Below are 23,764 nucleotides of genomic sequence, written 5' to 3'. Positions count from 1 at the left end.
TCCAAATCATGAATAATAAGCAAAATGAAAACTCTGAGGTTTCACCCGCACAGCTAGCAAACTGGCACAGATGACAAAAAATTGGAAGAATCGATGTTGTGGGGGTGGCGGTAAAAGGGTTATACTAATGCATAGTATTTAGGGCTACAAATTGGTCCAACCCTTCTGTAAAGCAATTTGGAATGATTTAAAAAAAAAACCAGATAGTTGCCATCAATTCCCATTGCTATGCATATACCACCGCCTCTCAAAGGAGTCAGTCACAGAAAGAAAGGCTTTATATATGCCAAAATAGGTATAGCGGCACTTTTTGTAATAGCAATAAACTGGAAACACAGTAGATGCTCGTTGACTGGGGAGATAAACTATACAGTGAGTACAAGGGTATAAATGGAAAAACAAGAATACCTGAAGGTAAACAAAATTATAATGACCACACTTGGTCCCAAAGAAGAGTCATGACAAGATAGTTTCCTCTTTTCTTTGCAGAAGTAGGGATTAAAGATATAGAACACTGCAGATATCAGACTTTTTCTATACATTGCCTCTGCTAAACTGTTTTCTCTTTTATAAATTTTTGTTATGAGATAACTCTTTGGTGGAAAGTGGGATGGAAATACTGAAAAATGCAGGCTATATAAGAACAAAAAATGTTAATAATTTTTATTTAAATGTTAATAATAGTTCCCTAATGCTGAAGGAGATTACAAAAGTACAATTCCCTTCACACCTTTTGACCTGATGACTGGTGAATTGTTGGCACAGTCACCTACCAGCCAGCAATACTTACCTGGAAGTTCTCTTTTATTTGACTTGGTGTGACAGACTTAGGGATTACGGCCATATTTCTCTGTATCTGAAATCGAATCAAAACCTGTGGAAGAGACCCACATGTGGAAATTGTGTAGAGTCAGCTAATTATAGTTTTGTCCTAACAAAGAGTATAATAGTGCTTACTTTAATACCTCCCGACTCCCCAAATAATCATATAGTAGGTAGTTTTTATTATGTCATCACCCAAGTCTGAAATTGATCAACCATATTCTGCCATCATGTCACACAGGGAAGGTCAGTGAGCCTCGGCACTCTAGTAATTATGACAGTAGAACAAAAGGAATTTTAATGATAAATTCTGTTTTCCAATACACTCCTGTTTCTAGTAAACAGTGTAGGGGTTTAGTTATTAAATACTATAGGGATTAGTTTACTGGGGAATATTACAAATTCCTCTGTTCTTATTCCAGTTTTTAGGGAATGGATTAAACAAGGAAGTATTCATGGAACTGGCAACACTATAGATTTTGCGAATTGTTGAACATTTATGTGGATCATCATCATCATCATCATTGTACAGTCAAGTCTTCCTTATTCTGTGGAGAAGTCTTTTGGACAAGTTAATATCTAGCAGCAGGAACTTCTAGTGTGTGGAAGGAACCTAGGATAACCGACTATGGGGCAAGGGAATTATATGTTTCCCTCTTAAGGCTGGTTTCAGGCTCAGGGCCAAAGAGGGTTTCAGGCTCTCTATGAGTTGGCTCCAAACTGCCTCTCTAACTTCACCTCCCCTAGTTACCATCTTCCACATACTTCATTCTATAGTCAAATTAGACTAGTTACCATCACATGAAAACATCTCAGTCTTTCCCTCCTTTGTGCTTTTATTCACATCATTCCCTACACCTGGAAGGCAACTATTGTAAATTCAAGTTACTCTTCAAGACTCAGCACAAGTAGCCCCATTTGGATCATTTGGGGCAGGGTAAAGAGGGCAATCTATGGAAGAAAGGAGTATTATGGACTCAGTAACTGTGCACTCTTTTGGCAACATCTAGTGTAGGGCCAAATGGAAACCTTCAGGGTTACCTGCATTCTATTTTGGAGTGTTTAGTGTGATCAAATACCAGGTCCCCAGAAGGATGAAAGACATTTCTTCTCTCATTATACCACTTCCCTTTACAATGATCCTGTGTTACCTTTGAGGAGGGCAAATGGCACCTGGCAACTTGGAGTGGACTACAGGGAGCAGAACAAAGTCATCATGCCTGTCTCTACAGCTATTTCCGATTTTGTCATGGCTATAGAAGAGTGAATGGTATGGGGCTGTCAAACGTGCCAATGCTTTTTTCTCTATTCCTGTGGCTGAGATTAGTCAGGAACCACTTGTTTTCACCTAGGAAGGAGTCTGATGTACCTTTGTTGTCCTCCTCAAGAGCTACCTGAACTCTTCTTGACATCATTATTCACATTATGCATGACAGAGACCTGAAATATCCTTGTACATATGGGTCCTTTTCCCGTTTGTGTGATTTCTTTGGGATACAACCCGAGAAGTGGTATTGCTGGGTCAAAGGGTGTGAACATTCCTGTGGCCATTTGGGCATAGTTCCAAATTACTCTCCAAAATGGCTAGATCATCTCACAATGCCACCAGCAATGCAACAATGTTCCAATTTTCCCACATCCTCTCCAGCATTTATCATTTTCCTGTTTTGTTATTTTAGCCAATCTGACAGGAGAGATGTGGTATCTAAGAGTTGTTTTAATTTGCATTTCTCTAATCAGTAGTGATTTAGAGCATTTTTTTCATATGTCTATAGATAGCTTTAATTTCTTCCTCTGAAAACTGCCTGTTCATATCCTTTGACCATTTCTCAATTGGGGAATGGCATGTATTCGTATATATTTGGCTCAGTTCCCTGTATATTTTAGAAATGAGGCCTTTATCGGAGATACTAGTTGTAAAGATTTTCTCCCAATTTTCTGCTTCACTCCTAATTTTTGTTCCATTGGCTTTTTCTGTACAAAAATATTTCAGTTTAACATAATCAAAATTATCCATTTTGCATTTTGTAATGCTCTCTATGTCTTGTTGGGTCTTGAAATCTTTCTTTTCCATAAATCTGATAAGTAAACTATTCCTTGCTCTCCCAAATTACTTATAGTATCAGCCTTTACTCCTAAATCATGAACCCATTTTGACTTTATTTTGGTATATGGTGTAAGATATTGGTCTATGCCCAGTTTTTGCCCTACCATTTTCCAATTTTCCCAACAGTTTTTGTGAAATAGTGAATTATTAGCCCAGAAGCTGGCCTCTTTGGGTTTATCAAAGAGTAGATTGCTATAGTTGTTGACTTCTCCATCTTGTATTCCTATCCTATTCCACTGATCCACACCTCTGTTTCTTAACCAGTACCAGGTAGTTTTAATGACTGCTGCTCTGTAGTACAGTTTAATACCTGGTATGGCTAGGCCACCTTCTCTAGCATTTCTTTTCATTAATACCCTGGATATTCTAGACCTCTTGTTTTTCCAGATGAATTTTGTTATAATTTTGTCCAGCTCCATAAAATAATTTTTTGGTAGTTCGATTGGTATGGCATTGAATAGATAGATTAATTTAGGTAAAATTGACATTTTTATTATATTAGTTTGGCCTAACCATGAGCAACTGATATTTTTCCATTTATTTAGATCTGACTTTATTCGCATGAAAAGTGTTTCATAGTTATGTTCATATAGGCCCTGGGCTTGTCTTGGCAAATAGACTCCCAAATATTTTATAGTGTCTACAGTAACTTTGAATGGAATTTCTCTTTCTATCGCTTGCTGTTGGGCTTTGTATAGGAATGCTGAGGATTTATGTGGGTTTATTTTACATCTTGCAACTTTGCTAAAGTTGTTTATTATTTCAAGTATTTTTTTACTTGATTCTCTAGGATTCTCTAAATAAATCATCATATCATCTGCAAAAAGTGATAATTTAGTTTCTTCTTTTCCTATTCTAATTCCTTCAATTTCTTTTTCTTTTCTTATTGCTACAGCTAACGTTTCCAGTACCAAATTGAATAGTAGGGGTGATAATGGACATCATTGTTTCATCCCTGATTTTATTGGGAATGCATCTAGCTTATCCCCATTATAAATAATGCTTGTTGATGGTTTTAGGTAGATGCTATTTATAATTTTAAGGATGGTTCCACTTATTCCTATGCTTTCTAGTGTTTTTAATAGGAATGGGTGTTGTATTTTGTCAAAGGCTTTTTCTGCATCTGTTGAGATGTTCATATGGTTTCTGCTAGTTTTGTTGTTGATATGGTCAATTGTGCTAATCGTTTTCCTAATATTGAACCAGCCTTGCATTCCTGGAATAAATCCTACCTGGTCATAGTGTATTATTCTCATGATGAGTTGCTGCAATCTTTTTGCTAATATTTTATTTAAAATGTTTGCATCAATATTCATTAGGGAAATTGGTCTATAATTTTCTTTCTCTGTTTTGACTCTAGCTGGTTTGGGTATTAGTACCATATTTGTGTCATAAGAAGAATTTGGTAGGACTCCTTCTTCACCTATTTTCCCAAATAGTCTACAAAGTACTGCAATTAGTTGTTCTTTAAATGTTTGATAGAATTCACATGTAAAACCATCTGGCTTTGGATATTTTTTCCTAGGGAGTTCATTGATGGCATGCTCAATTTCTTTTTCTGAGATGGGGTTATTTAGAAATTTTACTTCTTTTTCTGTTAACCTGGGCAGTTTATGTTTTTGTAGATATTCATTCATATCTCTATGGTTGTCAAATTTATGAGCATACAATTGGGCAAAATAATTCCTAATTATTGTTTTGATTTCCTCTTCATTAGAGGTGAACTCACCCTTTTAATTTTTGATGCTGGTAATTTGATTTTCTTCTTTCTTTTTTTTAATTAAATTGACCAAAGGTTTATCAATTTTATTGGTTTTTTCATTAAACCAGCTCTTTGTTTCATTTATTAATTCAATAGTTTTCTTGGTTTCAATTTTATCAATCTCTCCTTTGATTTTCAGAATTTCTAATTTGGTATTTAATTGGGGATTTTCAATTTGCTCTTTTTCTAGGTTTTTTAGCTGTATACCCAGATCATTTATCTCCTTTTTCCCTATTTTATTCATGTAACCATTTAGGGATATAAAACTTCCCCTAAGAACTTCTTTTGCTGCATCCCATAAGTTTTGGTATGTTATTTCATTATTGTCATTCTCTTGAATGAAGTTATTAATTGTTTCTCTGATTTGTTCTTTGGCCCACTCATTCTTTAGAATTAGATTATTTAGTTTCCAATTAGTTTTTAGCTTATTTTTCATGGTTCCTTATTGCATTGTGATCTGAAAAGGATGCTTTGACTACTTCTGCCTTTCAGCACTGGATTGTAAGGTTTTTATGCCCTAGTACATGGTCAATTTTTGAGTATGTGCCATGTACCGCTGAGAAGAAAGTATATTCCTTTTTATCCCCATTCAGTTTTCTCCAGAGGTCTATCATATCTTCCTTTTCTAAAATTCTGTTTACCTCCTTAACTTTTTTCTTATTTATTTTGAGGTTAGATTTATCAAGTTCAGAACGGGGCAGGTTGAGGTCTCCCAATATTATAGTTTTGCTGTCTATTTCTTCCTGTAACTCCCTTAAACTCTCCTCTAAGAATTTGTATGCCTTACCACTTGGTACATATATATTAAAGAATGATATTGCTTCATTGTTTATGGTGCCTTTTAGCAGGTTATAAGGTCCTTCCTTATCTCTTTTAATTAAATCTATCTTTACTTTTGCTTTGTCTGAGATTAAGATTGCTATACCTGCTTTTTTTACTTTAGCTGAGGCGCAATATATTTTACTCCAGCCTTTTACCTTTACCCTGTGTGTATCCCCCTGTTTCAAATGTGTTTCTTGTAAACAGCATATTGTAGGATTATGGTTTTTAATCCATTCTGCTATCCACTTCCGTTTTATGAAAGAGTTCATCCCCTTCATGTTCAGAATTATGATTTCTCTCTGTGTCTTTTTCTCCATCCCATTTCCCCCTGATTATGCTTTTATTTCTCCCTTTCCCCTTCTCCTCCTCAACAAAGTTTTGCTTTTGACTGCCACCTTCCTCAGTTTACCCTCCCTCTTTATTCCCCTCCCTTATCTTACCATTTCCCACTTGCTCCTTCTCCCCTCCCTTCTGAACACCCCCCTCCCTTTTTTCCCCCCTTCCCCTCCTGCTTCCCGTAGGTCAAGTTAGATTTCTAAACTTATCAGGGTATGTTATTCCCTTCTTGAACCAGATCAGTTGACAGTGACGGTCAAATATTGCTCTTCTCCCTCCCTTCTTTCCCTCTACTATAATATGTTTTTGTGTCTCTTCATTTGGTGTAATTTACCCTTTTCTACTACCTCCTTACCTCTCCTCTCATAGCCCTCCCTTTACATCTCTTACGTATGTTTTTTATCTTTACATCAGTTAATTTATACAGGCATTCAAAATCTATGTGTATCCCTTTCAATTGTCATAATAGCTGTACCATTCTCAAGACTGACATATATATGTATATATATAAAACATACATATGATGATATACTCCCACATAAAGATGCAGACAACCTGCCCTTATTGGTTAATAAGGTTTGTGGGGGTTTCCCCCCCTGGTTACCTTTTTATGTCTCTCTTGAGTTTTGTATTTGGAGATCAAATTTTCCATTGAGTTCTGGCCTTTTCATCAGGAAGGTCTGGAATTCCCTTATTTCATTAAATGTCCATCGCCTTGCCTGAAAAATTATGCTTAGTTTTGCTGGGTAGTTGATCCTTGGTTGTAGTCCCAGCTCTTTTGCCCTTTGGAATATTATATTCCAATTTCTCCTGTCTTTTAATGTGGAAGCTGAGAGATCCTACGTGATCCTTACTGTAGTTCCACGATATTTGAATTGCTTCTTTTTGGCTGCTTACAGTATTTTCTCCTTGAGTTTATAGTTCTGAAATTTGGCTATAATATTTCTTGGTGTTTTCAGTTTGGGATCTCTTTCAGGGGGTGATTGGTGAATTCTTTCAATGACTATTTTGCCCTCTGGTTCTAGGACCTCTGGGCAGTTGTCTTTGATAATTTCTTCGAAGATACTGTCAAGGCTCTTTTTTTCATCGTGGATTTCTGGTAGACCAATAACTCTTAAATTGTCTCTCCTGGATCTATTTTCCAGGTCAGTTGTTTTGCCAATCAGATATTTCACATTTTTTTCTATTTTTTCATTCTTTACATTTTGTTTTACTACTTCTTGGTACCTCATAGATTCATTAGCTTCCACTTGCTCAACTCTAATTTTTAATGAGTTAGTGTTTTCATTTTGCTTTTGAGTCTCCTTTTCCAATTGGTTGATTTTGCCTCTCAGGGTGTCATTTTCTCTCTCTAGATTTTGAATCTCTGTAGCCAAAATTGTCATTTTTATTATGTTAGCTCAGCCTAACCATGAGCAACTGATATTTTTCCATTTATTTAGATCTGACTTTATTTGCGTGAAAAGTGTTTCATAGTTATGTTCATATAGGCCCTGGGCTTGTCTTGGCAAATAGACTCCCAAATATTTTTATAGTGTCTACAGTAACTTTGAATGGAATTCCTCTTTCTATCTCTTGCTGCTGGGTTTTGTCAGTAATGTATAGATATATGGATTCCGTGAGGATCACCCCTGACAGACTTCGCTCTTCTCAGCAACATAAGGTGTAAGGACAACTCCAAAGGACTCATGATGGAGAATACTATCTACATCCAGAGAAAGAACTGTGAAGTTTGAATGCAGATTGAGGCATACTTCATGCTCGCCTTTTTTTCTTCTCTTTTGTTTTTGTTTTTGGGTTTTTTTTTTTGGTTCTGTTTCTTCTTTCTCATGATTCATTCCATTGGTCATAATTCTTCTCCACAACTTGACTAGTGTATAAATTAATTCAATGCGAAGTTATACGTTGTAGTTATATGAGATTCCATGCCATCTTGGGGAGGGAGGGGGCAGGGAGGGGAGAAAATCTGGAACTCAAAATTATGTAGAACCGCGTGTTGTAAACTAAAAATAAAAATTAAAAAAAAAGAAAGAGTAACAATGCAATGTATTGGGGAAAAAACAGCCAAGAAACATTGGGTTTGGAATTATAGGACCTGGGCTCAATCTTAGTCTTTCCCTCCATTGCCTTTGTTACCTTTGCCAAGTAACTCCCCTGTAGAGTCAAAACAGAGAAAGAAAATTATAGACCAATTTCTCTAATGAATGTTGATGCAAAAATTTTAAATAAAATATTAGCAAAAAGATTGCAGCAACTCATCATGAGAATAATACACTATGACCAGGTAGGATTTATTCCAGGAATGCAAGACTGGTTCAATATTAGGAAAACGATTAGCATAATTGACCATATCAACAACAAAACTAGCAGAAACCATGTGATCATCTCAATAGACGCAGAAAAAGCCTTTGACAAAATACAACACCCATTCCTATTAAAAACACTAGAAAGCATAGGAATAAATGGAACCATCCTTAAAATTATAAATAGCATCTACCTAAAACCATCAACAAGCATTATTTATAATGGGGATAAGCTAGATGCATTCCCAATAAGATCAAGGGTGAAATAGTGATGTCCATTATCACCCCTACTATTCAATTTGGTACTGGAAACGTTAGCTGTAGCAATAAGAGAAGAAAAAGAAATTGAAGGAATTAAAATAGGAAAAGAAGAAACTAAATTATCACTTTTTGCAGATGATATGATGATTTATGTAGAGAATTCTAGAGAATCAAGTAAAAAAATACTTGAAATGATAAATAACTTTAGCAAAGTTGCAGAATACAAAATAAACCCACATAAATCCTCAGCATTCCTATACATTACTGACAAAGCCCAACAGCAAGAGATAGAAAGAGAAATTCCATTCAAAGTTACTGTAGACACTATAAAATATTTGGGAGTCTATTTGCCAAGACAAACCCAGGGCCTATATGAACATAACTATGAAACACTTTTCTTGCGAATAATGTCAGATCTATATAAATGGAAAAATATCAGTTGCTCATCGTTAGGCCAAACTAATATAATAAAAATGTCAATTTTACCTAAATTAATCTATCTATTCAGTGCCATACCAATCGAACTACCAAAAAATTATTTTACGGAGCTGGACAAAATTATAACAAAATTCATCTGGAAAAACAAGAGGTCTAGAATATCTAGGGTATTAATGAAAAGAAATGCTAGAGAAGGTGGCCTAGCCACACCAGATATTAAACTGTACTACAGAGCAGCAGTCATTAAAACTACCTGGTACTGGTTAAGAAACAGAGGTGTGGATCAGTGGAACAGGATAGGAATACAAGATGGAGAAGTCAACAACTATAGCAATCTACTCTTTGATAAACCCAGGGGCCAGCTTCTGGGCTAATAATTCAGTATTTCACAAACTAGCGGGAAAATTGGAAAATGGTAGGGCAAAAACTGGGCATAGACCAATATCTTACACCATATACCAAAATAAAGTCAAAATGGGTTCATGATATAGGAGTAAAGGCTGATACTATAAGTAATTTGGGAGAGCAAGGAATAGTTTACTTGTCAGATTTATGGAAAAGAAAAGAATTCAAGACCCAACAAGAGATAAGAGAGCTTTACAAAATGCAAAATGGATAATTTTGATTATGTTAAATTGAAAGGTTTTTGGATGAAATCAAGATATTATAAAACAGAACCAAAGGAATGAAAAACTGGAAGACAATGTCAAATATCTTATTGGAAAAACCACTGGCCTAGAAAATAGATCCAGGAGAGATGTTTTAAAAATTATTGGACTACCTGAAAGCCATGATCAAAAAAATAGCCTAGATATCATCTTTCAAGAAATTATCAAGGAGAATTGCCCTGACATTCTGGAGCCACAGGGTAAAATAGAAATTGAAAGAATCCACAGATTGCCTCCTCAAATAGATCCCAAAAAGAAAACTCCTAGGAACATTGTCACCAAATTCCAGAGCTCCCAGGTCAAGGAGAAAATGCTGCAAGCAGTCAGAAAGAAACAATTTCAATATTGTGGAAAAACAATCAGGATAACACAGGATCTGGCAGCTTCCCCATTAAGGGACCGAAGGGCTTGGAATACGATATTCTGGAGGTCAGTGGAGCTAGGATTAAAACCAAGAATCACCTACCCAGCAAAACTGAGTATCATGCTCCAGGGCAAAATATGGATTTTCAATAAAATAGAGGACTTTCAAGCTTTCTCAGTGAAAAGACCAGATCTGAATAGAAAATTTGACTTTCAAACACAAGAATCAAAGAAGCATGAAAAGGTAAATAAGAAAGAGAAATCATAAGGGACTTACTAAAGTTGAACTGTTTTGTTTACATTCCTACATAGAAAGATGATGTGTATGATTCACGAGACCTCAATGTCATAGTAGCAGAAAGGAATATGCACATATATATATATATATGTGTGTGTGTGTGTGTGTGTGTGTGTATACATATATATACATATGTGTGTCTATGTATATGTGTAGGTATATATATACATGTATAAATATATATATATATATACACACACATACAAAGGGCACAGGGTGAGTTGAATATGAAGGGATGATATCTAAAAAAAAAATCAATTTAAGGGATAAGAGAGGAATATATTGAGAGAGGGAGAAAGGGAGAGATAGAATGGGGTAAATTATCTTGCATAAAAGTGGCAAGAAAAAGTGGTTCTGTAGGAGGGGAGGAGGGGGCAGGTGAAGGGTAATGAGTACATCTTGCTCTCATTGGATTTTACCTGAGGAAGGAATACCACACATACTCAATTGGGTATCTTACCCCACAGGACAGAAGGAGGAAGAAGATAAAAACGGGGAGATGATAGAAGGGAGGGCACATGGGGGGAGGAGGTAATCAAAAACAAACACTTTCGAAAAGGGCCAGGGTCAAGGGAGAAAATTCAATAAATGGGGATAGGTTAGGAAGGAGCAAAACATAGTTAATCTTTCATAACATGAGTATTGTGGAAGGGTTTTACATAATGATACGCATGTGGCGTATGTTGAATTGCTTGCCTTCTTAGGGAGGGTGGGTGGGGAATGAAGAGGGGAGAGAATTTGGAACTCAAAAGTTTTTAAAAACAGATGTTCCAAAACAACAACAACAACAAAAAACAGTTTTTGCATGCGACTAGGAAATAAGATACACCAGCAATGGGGCATAGAAATTTGTAGGGAGTCAGTGCCGAGCCCGGGGCTGCTCGAACCCTAGCGCTTGGCCTGTTTCCTGGGTAATATCAGACAGGCCTAGTAGGAGTTGGAACGGTAGGTGCCCGGAGGAAAGACTTCCGTCCCTAGCAGCCCCCCTAACAGCACCCCCTCCTGCTCTGATAGCCATCCTTTCTCATGCAGGCAGAGTCCATTCACCAAGGACTCACAAGTCCAGTAGGAGGAACACAGCTGGCCACAACCTAATGCTCTTGAACCAGTGCCTAACACAAACATGCTTTAATTAATGGGAACTTCTTTGATACTTTACAAGGGCATCCTGCCCCGTGCCTCACATAGCTCATACAGCTCTGATATCAGCTGGCTACATGCCTGAGCCTTTCCATGCCTCCACAGATACTGTAGAACAGCACCCCGTTCTGTTCCCATACTCCTATGGAAACCATCTTACCACAGCCCTAGTTTTCCCATATGCTTGTAGGCAACATAGTTTACAATAATCCAGATTCTTCCCACCAGATATCGATCTTCCCATGCTCTCATCTCCTTACCCCTTGAACACCTGCTTCTGCTTATGTAGTGCAAAATCCTATAAAACTGGATAACGTCTGCCAATAAATCGGAGTTATAACCATCGTTGCTTGCGCCTCATCATTGCGTACTGAGATAGGGCAACTTGCTGGTCAAGACCCTAGCATCTGGCGCCACGTGGAGCTCAGGGGAAAAAACGCGCCAGGGATAAGGGCCCTACGTTCTGTGAGATCCCTCGACCTCACTGAGGGAAGGTCTCCTCGGCTGCCGGGGAGCCGAGTCACTCACGGAGACTACACTTAACTCAGCTCGCCCGGGAGGAAAGGATGAGTCTCCAGTTCGCAACCTGAAAGCAGGGCAAGGACACTGTAAGACTTTCGGAGGAGGTAAGGGCCAAGGCCTTACCAATGGGGCTGTCTGCATCCTTCACAGAATGTCAGGACTTAGAGACATTCTGTAGAATAATTTATAAGCTTAGCAAGAAACAAGGATGCATGATCCATATTAGAAAAATTAGGGATTTCATAAACATTCTTAAGGCAGTCTTTCCTTGGATAGAACAGCGCCCCCCTGTCACTGTGGAGGAGGATGAGGGGGCAAGCGAAAGGACGGTGCAGCTCAAACAGGGGAAGCTGCATCCTGGGTTATGGAAACAGGGGAGGTAGGAAGAGCCTGGTGTGGAGACAGGTACAAACCACCCCCTTGATCTGCATGTAAAAACCTCTCAAAACATACCGGCAAAAACAAAAAGGGGGAGTTAGGGGCACCACACCACAACAGGGTTAGACTCCAAGGACAACATACTAGAAAAAAGCAATTTAGAATATGATCCGGAAGAAAGAATGAAGTTTCCTTCAGCCCCTCACCCAATTCCTCAATATAAATCCATTTAAGCATGGTACCTGGCTTCTGTTACATCAGAGGGCCAAGCATTTTGTGTGTAGGATTTTAAAAATCCCGTTTTTTGTTCTGTGTCTGTGTTTCTGTGTGAGTGTGTAATCTGACACCCTGTAAATGTCCACTATCTCTTTCTCTCCCTCCCTGGCTCCAGAGTCTCTGCAGAAGAGCAGGAGGGCGAGGGAGAGAGAAAGAGAGACAAAAATGTCTTCTTGTTTATACGGTTTAAAATTGCTAGAAATAATGCTCTTTCTTTCCCTCTTCAGTCCAAATGTGGCCGGTTTGGATGTGATGAGAGATAAGAAAGAAAGCGGGAACTTTTCCCTGAAATTTATAGTAAATGTGTTACTCCTGATTTGATGCTTAAGATAAAGTCAGAATTTCTTATACCATTTGGCACTAAGGCAAATTTGGAAAATGCATGGATTTCATATAAAGAGACACTCTGAGTCTCCCAGTACAAGGAGAAGGGACAAGGCGCCACTGGATTCTTTTTTTCCAGAGTCCCACTCACCTTTGACTGGCAAATTCAAAGTTCTCACTTCCAAAAAAGTTTTTTAAGGAGTGAACACAGTAGTCAAATTTACTCAAGTTAAAAGTAGAACTATTAAGATCTTTTCACCTGTCTCGGACTGAGCCAGGGCTGCATAAATGACAGAGCAGCAAAAAATTCTTTAGCAGATTCTGTTAACCACAGATAATCTGGTGAAGCATAGAAACCTTTCTCAAAATGATAATACATGTATGAATATGAAGAAAAATCAGTTTATATGACAAAAGATATTCTGTAACCCCCTCCAATCCGTAGACTCCTTGTGGGGTTTAGAATTCCAGATCAATGTCAGAAGTATATACAAAGATGTTTTAATTCATGTGTGGTTAATGAGAATTGCCACGGGACTAGTAAAAATAAAAAAATTGGAAAATATTCAATAACATGAAGTATTATTAACGTGAAGGTATTAAATAGATCTGTAGAGTTAATAAGTACTTTTCTATTTACAACTACAGAGCTCCTTGTGTGCACTTTAGTAACCCTCAGTCCTACTTTTTGAAACAAGTGATTTAAAGTTTCTAAAACAGAGAAATAAAAGCCGAACATGAGAGCCAGTCTGAACATATTTTACCCAAAAGACTGTTACTTACTGTATTCCTGAGAAACAAAAATATTTCTTCAGACAGGAATTATCTCCATAGATATAACCGGGACTGCTCGGGTGAAAACATTTCTAGCTTGCTGTGATTTTCCTACATTTGCTACTTGGAAAGTTTAAAAGGCGATTCGGCTGCAAATATACATTAGAGAGTTGGCTCCTTTTCAAAATAATTACCCTGTGTACTAGCTGCTTTTTCTTATTTAGGCCTTTTATTCTGAGGTGTCTTTCACCTAAAAGTCCTAATATAAATTAAATCTTAACATAGAAACTGCAGAAAATAAAATACATGTCGCAACAAAGCTTCTATTCCCTGTTCTCGACTTTGCTGCTTTGTTGCTCTCTCATATCCCACCGACAACAACCCTGCACCTCTGGGCACCCTGAAGCCCACACAGAGGAACCTTTCCTCCCAAGACCCCAAGTCCTTGCTCCCATACCACCTGAACCTGGAATTTTTGCTCCTAGTCTCCCAAACCCAGCAACCTCTATAAGAAAGTAAAGGTCCCTCAGGGACCCTCCTCAATGACCCCCTAGACCTTTAATTCAGGTGCTGGACTCTGCAGCTTCTCAGCACCCCCCAGTCCACAACCAGGCTCTGCAACTGTGGGGAGAGAAGAAAAGCCTCTATGCTTGGTAAGCCCAATAGATGTAATGATTTGGGAATGCAATTAATGTCATCCGAAATTTTTCTGTTTGTACTATTATTGTACTTCTGAATTGTAGTAAAATTCTCCTACATTGTAAAATTTATGTCATTAGAAATGAGATTAGACAAAGCAATCTGAATTTTGTTGATACTACAAAATGAAAACAATTGTATAAAACTGGTTAAGTTACTTTCTCAGCCTTGCTAACCCTACCTTGTTAAGGTCACAGCTAAAACAATTCTGCCAGCACTTATGAAACTTGTAAAACTGTTAGCTACGTTTTTTGGGATTACTGTTTTAATGTTAAAAACCAATAAAGTTCTGAAGAGATAAAAGAAATTATGTCCATCCACTTTTTAAGCCAGATTCGTTGGTGGGTTCTATTAAATTTTATATGGATATTTATTAGGGTAAACATATTGATTATTGTGAGTTATTATTGCTGTTCAATTAACTATCAACCCCTCTGCCTGGAAAGGAAACTGACTATACCTTGTTAGCTATGAATTAAATTCCTTAGGCTTCCTTTTTACCTGGGCCAAAAGAAGTAATTAGAATACTGGCCCAGCACATTTTAAACTGACCTAATTATAATAGATGATTCCAAACTGTTTGTAAAACTTTCCCAAGAAAAATATGAATGGAACTTAGAAATTTATATTTGTATAATTAAAAAGGGGTGCATATTGTTATTTGGCATTAAGAAATTTATTAACTACATAACCCCAGGAAAATTCTATTGTGGTAATACTGGAGATCTATTGAGACTTACTGACTATGACATACTTATTGAGATTTACTGATTGTGACATAATTATTGTAATTTATTAATTAAGACCATCATTGTTATTGTTACTATAAATACTACTAATATATGTATACATATATGTAAAATTTGAGATTCTGTGTTGTCAGAAAAGCAACTTCTTTTGTAATCTAAATGTTGTTAAGCTAAGAATTGTACTGAGCTAGAAAACTTTTAAATCATTCTAATTAACTATGTCATAATATGTTGTAGTGTTATAATTTAAAAAATCATAAATTACCAAATTTTGTCTTTGATTGTTTTGCTATCATTTAGGAAATTTGTGAGATTGTTAATTAAGCTTAAGTCTAGTATTTACAAAACTATATCTAGTCTTCTTTTTTTTCTCTTCAATTATGTAGAAAAGATTTGGTGATCGAATTTAAGAATTGTTTAATACTTAAAAATTATTAATAATATCAGGATAAATTGTAAGCTGTTTCTGAAAAAGGGATATAAGTTTATGAAAAAAAGTTTTGTAAAATCCTTTGCATGATTTTTAGAAAGCCTCGACCTTGTATAAGTGTGCTAAGAGAAAAGGCAAAAGATAGCAGACAGGCCCAAGGTTTTTCTATTAACCCTTTCCTGATATCCATGTTACTGCTCCTTAAGCAATGTGAGAATGTTATTTTGTTATTTGATTAATATCATGCTCATTGCTGGCTTAAAGTTTGTTGCAATTACTAATGATGACGATAGTAAGAAAAATGTTTTGTGATTTAGTTTGTAAACGCCATCAAAGGAGCATGAAGATTGGGGATGGTACTTTAACATTGTGCTAAGATTGCTCTTGTAGGAGAATGGACAGAAAACTGGTTCCTGCAAGAAGAAAAGGAGCTTCTGCAGAAGGGGGCCGAGGCCCAAGGGACCAGGGAGCAGAAGGAGCAGCAGCCAGCCCTTGAGGGGGAGCAGGAGAGGCAGCAGGCCAAGTGAGTGCGGCAAGAGAAGGAGAGATTACTGAGTGAACGAGAGGAGAAGGCCAAGGACGTTGCAGTGCCCCAGTTTAGCCTGGAGCTCATCAGTCAATTGTGCCAGTTTCTTCCCCCCGAACCGTACTTTGAGAGCTTCCGCGATGGAAGGGTCCAGGACGTATTTGACAAGAGTAAACTGCAGGATCAAACACCTAAAACAACTCCAAAAGACTTATGAATGAAGCAGACTTTTGACTGTTTAAAAAAATAATAATAAAAAACAAATAATAATAATAAAAATAAAAAGGGGGGGAAGGGGATTATGTGGTATATTGAAGTACCTGCACGCTTGTAGGCATATCCCTTCTTGTACCCCTCCCTCTTTCTTCCACTTCCCTGCCCTGCCTGCATTCAACACACAGAATCAGGTTACCCAAGCACACACTCTCCAGGATCTTATGCATAACGTCTCCTTAGGTTTTGAGACACAAGCCCGCATAGATAGGGCATTTTATCAGGCTATCAACACCCTTAGACAGGTGGTCATGAAACTAGGAGAGGAAATAGACCTGATAGAACTTAACCAACAGTTGAAGTGTGATTATCGTTACCCCTCCTATTGTGTCACCCCCAAAAAATACAATGCCACTGAATGGGGCTGGGATAAGATCAAAAATCAATTACATGGGCTCTGGTACACTAATGTGTCCTTATATATAACAGACCTCTATGAGCTTGCTACTTCCATCGGTGGGGTTAGTAACCAGGACCTGTCCCCTGATACGTTTTCCAAAAAGTTCCTTAATTTTTTCCAGCATCTCTGGTCCCCTTGAGGATGGCTGGAACGTACATTGATCAGTGTTGCCTTAGGCACTGGTTGCATAGCCCTTCTTTTGTGTCTGCAGCCATGCCTCCTGCTTCAGCTCTTGAAAGTGCTGACACCCTCCATCACCACTCTAAAGCATGATATTTGGAGACTACATGCTGAGCACTCGCCTCGTTTGGGAGGTGCTGCGTTGTAAATCGAAAGAGGGGAATTGTAGGGAGTTAGTGCCGACCCCGGGGCTGCTTGGACCCTAGCGCTTGGCCTGTTTCCTGGGTAATACCAGACAGGCCTAGTAGGAGTTGGAACAGTAGGCGCCCGGAGGAAAGACTTCCATCCCTAACAGCACCCCCCTCCTGCTCTGATAGCCATCCTTTCTCATGCAGGCAGAGTCCATTCACCAAGGACTCACAAGTCCAGTAGGAGGAACACAGCTGGCCACAACCTAATGCTCTTGAACCAGTGCCTAACACAAACATGCTTTAATTAATGGGAACTTCTTTGATACTTTACAAGGGCATCCTGCCCCGTGCCTCACATAACTCATACAGCTCTGATATCAGCTGGCTACATGCCTGAGCCTTCCCAGGCCTCCATAGATACTGTAGGACAGCACCCCGTTCTGTTCCCATACTCCTATGGAAACCATCTTACCACAGCCCTAGTTTTCCCATACACTTGTAGGCAACATAGTTTACAATAATCCAGATTCTTCCCACCAGATATCGATCTTCCCATGCTCTCATCCCCTTACCCCTTGAACACCTGTTTCTGCTTATGTAGTGCAAAATCCTATAAAACTGGATAATGTCTGCCAATAAATTGGAGTTGTAACCATCGTTACCCCTGCCTCATCATTGCGTACTGAGATAGGGCAACTTGCTGGTCAAGACACTAGCAGCAATTTATCTTGCCCTAGAAGAGAAGAAGGGAAAGGGGGATGGGAGGGGAGTTGGGTAACAGATGGGAGGGCTGACTGGGGAACAGGGCAACCAGAATATACGCCTTCTTGGAGTGGGGGGAGGGTAGAAATGAGGAAAAAATTTTGTAATTCAAACTTGTGTCAAAATCAATGCTGAAAACGAAATATATTAAATAAATTTTTAAAAAAAGAAATGGAAAAAAAATCACCTTACCCACAAGGGAATCAGGGGGCAGTCTGACCATAGCACAAATCCTCCTTTAAGGAACTTAATCTGAAGAGATGAGTAAATGAAAGCAAATGCTAACCGGTATCAACAATTATTGTACACCTAGAAATTCAAAAAAGGAATAACTATTAGATCCAAAGGGGGAAAAATGGAATTTCCACAAGGACTACATGAATACTTAGGATACATAAAGCAACAAATAAAAAGGGAAATGAAATCTCTGAAGGAAGAAATTGGTAGGCAAATAAGTAGTTTAACTTGCTCAACACTTGGTTTGGTAGGCAAATAAGTAGTTTAACTTGTCCAACACTTGTCCAAGAAGTGGACTTTGGGTTGCTCTATAAACAAGATGAAGGACTTTTCTCCATTCCTCATAATTCCAAATAAGAATCATGCAAAAGAGGTAAAGTAATTTCAGATGTCTGCACAGGCTAAGACACCAAGAACCTTAATGAAATAATAATCTGAAATAATAGAGGAAGCTAATTTCTAATGAGGTCTCAGCATTAATAGGGGAAGATAAAACACAATGGGGAGATGAAAATTGGGGAGAAGGTCAGTGAGTTAAGCTGGGAGTAAATATGCTTAGGGCCTTTAATGAAATAGCAATTTATCTTAGGAGTGAAAATCTTGAGGGAAGATCCACGAGAAAAGAATTTGAGATGGGCAAGGTCAAGAGGTGGAGTGATCCAGAGGGTGAGTTGAACTGGGAATGAAGTGAGCATGGCTGGGGTCAGTCACTCAGTCCACAAGCATCATTAAGCTCCTTCCCTGTGCCAGACATTGTACTAAGAGCTGATGATACAAAGGAAGGCAAAAAACAAAACCCCAAAACAAGAAACCCAACCCCCCAAACTAGTCCCTTCTCTCAGAGGAGCTCACAGTGTAACAACATGCAATAACTATCAACAAACAAGATATATATATATATATATATATATATATATATATATATATATATATATGTATATACACATATATATATAAATATATACATATAGATAGATAGATAGATAGGTATAGATATATGTAGTAGATATTGGAGATAATTTCAGATAAAAGGGACTGAAATTAAGGACTGAGTAAAGCTTTTTATAGAAAGAGAGACCTTAGCTGAAACTTCAAGGAAGCCAGGAGATGGGAGATAGGGAAGGAGAGAATTCTAGGCTAGACAGACAGCCAGTGAAAATGCCTGGAAGGAGCAGGAGATGGAATTTTGTGTGCAAGGAATAGAAAGGAGACCAGTGTCATAGGTTTGAAGAGTAGGTGGGGTGGGGGTAGAGTTACGTGTAAGAAGACTAGAAAGGTCAGATGAGCCCAGATTATGAAGGGTTTTGAATGCCAAATAGAGGATTTTATATTAGATCTTAGAGGTGACAGGGAGCTATTGGAGTTGATTGGAGGAGTGATATGGTCAGATCTGCATTTTAGGAAGATCATTTTGATTGCTGTGTAGAAAATGGATTGAAGGAGGAAGAGACTTGAGGCAGGGTGGTAAACCAGAAGCTATTGCAATAGTCCAGGCATGTGGTGATGAGGGCTTGCACTAGAGGGTGGCATTTTCAGAGGTGAGAGGGGCCATATAGTTAAGAGTATACTGTATGTTTAGAAAACAAAATTGACAGGCCTTCACAACAGATTTTAATGAGGAGGGAGAAGGTGAAGGGTCAAGGATGACACATGGTTTGCAAGCCTGGGTAACTGGGAGGATGGGGGTACGCTTGAGAGTAATAGGGAAGTTAGGAAGAGGGCAAGGGTTGAGGGGAAAGATAATGAATTCAGTTTTGTGGTCTCACTTGACTTGGTGATCCCAGATAGGCCCAATCAGGAGAGCACGCCCTAGGGTGGAGGCATCTTGGGTTATGCAAGTCTGCTGATGAGGAGATGGCCAACTCCAGAAAGTAATCTAGCTGGGAGGTACAGAGACACACTTAGATGTGACCACTGTGGGAATTCATTTTGCTAGATAACACTTATTTATTACAAGAGTTTTTTTCTTTTTCTCTCTGTTTTAAATTTGGCGATGGAAGGGAGGGAAAGAGATTAGCAATGATGTAAAAAGAGAGAGCACCCTTGTAACAGTTTAAAACATGAAAAAAAAAAGAAGTTCAGAAGGAAGCACAGCCAAAGAGGGTAATTTTGAAAGTACTGTATAGAATTTATTATATGAATTTTAAAAAAGTTCTATGCTATGGAGATTCATGGTGTCATATAGAATCCTTCTTTATGTTTTCTGCTATGTGAAAGGAAGGAAGGAAACATTTATTAAGTGCCTACTATGTGCCAGGCACTGTGCTAAGCACTTTTCAAATATTATCTCATTTGATCCTCACAACACCCCTGGGAAGGAGGTGCTATTATTATCCCCATTTTATAGTTGAGGAAATTGAGACAGAGATTAATTGACTTGCCTGAGTCACTCAGCTAGTCTGGATTTGAACTCAGGTCTTCCTGACTTCAGACCCACAGCTTTATCCACTGTTTGGAAATACTCTTTTTTTGTGTCTAAGTCCAGAATTTTTTTTAAAGCACTCAGTTTGTATTTAAGGCAGTGGGGAGGGATTTAGTTATTGAGATTGAAAGTTATATTTTTGGTTTTGATGTCTAAACTAGGGATAATCAAAACAGAAAGAAAATCCTTTGATGAGAATAAATTGGATGGCTTTCTGTTAAGGTCAGGGATAACGCAAAAATTTCCATTATTACTGTTACTATTTGATATGGTGTTAGACATGAAACCTATAGCAATAAGATAAGACAAAGAAATTGAAGGAATAAGCATATGCAAAGAGGAAACAGAACAAATACCCTTTTGCAGATGATATGATGACTACTAAGAGAACCTTAGTCAGCTAAATGTTGATTGAAAGAATTAACGACTTTAACAAAATTGTGAAATATAAAATGCAATCCCATAAATCATCAGCCTTTCTGTGTATTTCCAACAAAACCTAGCAGTAAGATATAGAAAGAGAAATCATTTAAAATACTTCCATTTATCTTTTTCTCCACTTAATAGTCTTTTATTTTTTCCAGTTACATGTAAATATAGTTTTCTACATTCATTTTTATAAGATTTTGAGCTCCAAATTTTTTTTCTCTCTCCCTCTCTCTTCTCCCCCCTCCCAAACATGGCAAACAATATGATATAGGCTATACATGTTATTTCCCAATTTGTCATGCTGTGAAAGAAGAATCAGAACAAAAGGGAAACACTATGAGATAGAAGAAAGAGACAAAAATAGTATGTTTCAATCTGCATTCAGACTCCATAATTCTTTCTCTGGATGTGGAGAGCGTTTTCGATCATAGGTCTTTTGGAATTGTCTTGGATCATCGTGTCAAAGGCTATCAAAGCTGATCACTGCACAATGTTGCTGTTACTGTGTACAGTGCTCTACTGGTTCTACTCACTTCACTCAGCCTCAGTTCATGTAAGTATTTCCAAGTTTTCTCTGAAATCTCCCTGCTTGTCATTTCTTATAGCACAACAGTATTCCATTAGCACATAGCACATACTTGTTCAGCCATTCCCCAATTGATGGGCATCCCCTCAATTTCCAATTCTATGCCACTACCAAAAAAGCTGCTGATTTTTTTTACGTGTAGGTCTTTTCCTCTTTTTTATGATCTCTTTGGGATATAGACCTAGTAGTGGCATTGCTGGACAGTTTTATAGCCCTTTGAGCAAAGCTCCAAATTGCTTTCCAGAAAGGTTGGGTCAGTTCACAACTCCACCAACAATGCATTAGTGTCCCAATTTTCCCACATCTTCTCTAACACTGCTCATTTTCCTTTTTTGTCCTATTAGCCAACCTTACAGGTATGAGGTGGAACCTCAGAGTTGTTTTAATTTGCATAAAATACTTTCCTTTTTAATAATTTCATGGAAAGTTTAAAATACCTGGGAGTTTAGCTACCAAGAAGTATAGAACTATGTGAATATAGCTACAAAACAATCTTTATGAAAATTAAGTAGACCTAAGAAATTGGAGAAATATTAATTGTTCAGGTAGTCTGAATCAATATAATAAAAATGATAATTTACGTATCCAATGCCATACCAATCAAACAACCCAAGTATTATTTTTTAAATTAAATTAAGATTTTTAAATTTTTAATTTGAAACACTCAGGTCTGCATGTTTCTGAGCTCCAGATTTTCTTCCCCTCCCTCCTGTCTACCCTTCCCCACAAGACAGTATGGAATCCAATATATATTCTATATATACCTTTGCATTAAACATATTTTCATGATAGTCAAGTTGTAAAGAAGAATTATGACCAATGGAATGAATCATGAGAAGAAGAAACAAAACCCAAGTATTATTTTAAAGAGCTAGAAAAAATAACAATGAAATTCATCTAGAGCAGGGGTTTGTAACCTTTGTTGGCATCACAAATCCCTTTGGTAATACTTGTGGACCTCTTCTCAAAATAATGTTTTAAAATGAAAAAATTGGAATACATAGGATTACAAAAGAAATCAATTGTATTCAAATAAATATATAATTTTTCCCATCCAAGTTCATAGACTCACTGAAAACTAAGAACATCTTGGGGTCCATGTATTGAGGTTTAGACCTCCTAATCTGAAGTAACAAAGGTCAAGAATCTCAAAAGGGGAGGAAGAAAAGGGGCCTAGCAGTAGCCTGTCTCAAACTGTAGGAACAATTTCAAACTAATAGCCATATGGGAATTGCTCCAAATCACTAATAATTAGAGAACTGCAAATAAAAGTACTTTTAAAATTCTACATATTAGAATGACAAAGATAACAAAAAAGGAAAATAATAAATGTTGAAGGGGATGCCTTAGCAGGCCTGAGCCTGAATCTTAAAATTACAAGCATATGCCTATAATTGGTTATATAATTAAGCATACCACCCAAGGGGCAGCTAGGTGGTCCAGTGGATAGAGTCATTTCACTGCTATTTCACCTCTATCTCAACTCTCTGGACAACTCCATCAAGGACTTATCTCCCAGCAAACCAGGACATGGCTTGGGGCTCTGCCAGTAACCACTGCAGTATCTTTCCCAAGAAAACCACAAATGGGGTCACAGAGAGTTGGATAGGAATGAAATCACTCAACAACACCACAGGACCCAAACCAGTATCATGGGAATATGCATATTCCAATGCATAATATGAATAATTTCAGCACAACACTATTTGTGGAATTTTAGTAGCAGTTGAACAGCAGACTTTTTAAAAAAATACCATTTGTGATATAAATTCTGTAAATCAACCCAATAGAGGAAAATGCTCATCACAAACTAAATCAATGTAAAAGAAAACAAATTAGAAGGTAGATTTAAAAAAATCAGTGGAAGTGTTTAAAAAATATGCACCAAACATTATAAAAAGAAAGAAAAATTTCCAAAAATATTAAGAAATGCTGAGCTGAATTCAGCTCAAAACTCAAAAGCCTCAAAGGTAAAGGAAAAAAATAATTTTCAGTGATAACGTTACTATGACTAGAAAAATAGATAAACCCAATCAAAAGCATACACAACAGAAAAAAACTTAATTCCTTTTTACCGAAGAGACTGTGGCAAGCAAGGCAGATGGAACTATCAGTACACGTGCCTGGAGAACTTTCTGCTACAAAGGCAGTTTCACTTTCCTCTGGGGGCATTGCTTCCTTTCAAACTCAGTGTGTGTATTGCCTTCCAGGAGAAAGGGACAAAACGACTGCACATATCAGTTCACCTACTTCTCTTTCCTCTCCCTTCCCCCTTCCCATCACTCCTCCCTCTTCGTGATCTCTTCCTCTCCACCCTCTTCTTCCCCCCGCTGTGTTTCTCCCCTT

The sequence above is a fragment of the Trichosurus vulpecula genome, chromosome 5 (genome assembly GCF_011100635.1).
Source record: "Trichosurus vulpecula isolate mTriVul1 chromosome 5, mTriVul1.pri, whole genome shotgun sequence".
In the NCBI taxonomy this organism is placed as follows: domain Eukaryota; kingdom Metazoa; phylum Chordata; class Mammalia; order Diprotodontia; family Phalangeridae; genus Trichosurus; species Trichosurus vulpecula.
The sequence above is the reverse complement of the archived record's forward strand: the minus strand, read 5'-3'. Positions refer to the sequence as shown.